The sequence below is a fragment of the Hetaerina americana genome, unplaced genomic scaffold (genome assembly GCF_022747635.1).
Source record: "Hetaerina americana unplaced genomic scaffold, ioHetAmer1.1.p SCAF_76, whole genome shotgun sequence".
NCBI classification, from domain to species: Eukaryota; Metazoa; Arthropoda; class Insecta; order Odonata; family Calopterygidae; genus Hetaerina; species Hetaerina americana.
This window is the reverse complement of record NW_027287383.1, coordinates 1,049,592-1,050,156: the sequence shown is the minus strand read 5'-3', so window position 1 is coordinate 1,050,156 and position 565 is coordinate 1,049,592.

Here is a 565-nt window from a genome sequence, read left to right as displayed (position 1 = left end):
AAAATATGTTGGAGCCCCCTGTTGGTACCCTGGTAAGGTGCTATAGAATTGAATCATTCCTTCGATAGAATTCTCTCCCACTTATTACATAAAGAAGAATAACCAAAGCAGGAGATAATTGTTGCTGTTAGGGTTACTCGAAATGGATTTTGAAGCGATGAGTTTCCGAGCTGAAATAAAATTGGTCTAGAGTAGTACTGTTGGTGCCTACCTATCAAAATGAGGAAGATATAATTATAGAAAATTTTTTATGTAGCAAATAGCTATACTTTGAAAATGAAAAACCACAATATTTGGCATATTGCTAAAAAAAATAATGATTAAATGCCCTATGCTTTTATCCATGAACCTGAGAATTAAACTCCCTCATATCTGTGTACCTGTATAATTTAATCTCAGCTCCCTAGGTGAGTACGTTGTACTCACCTAGGGAGATGTGAATAATTTAGGAAGGGCTTTGCAACCATATTCGAACTTCCCTCCTACAGTTTCGTTGCGATGAGCGATACTAGTGACACCTATGATTGCATTGTTTTCTAATTAACTAGCATTTGGCAAAGCGATA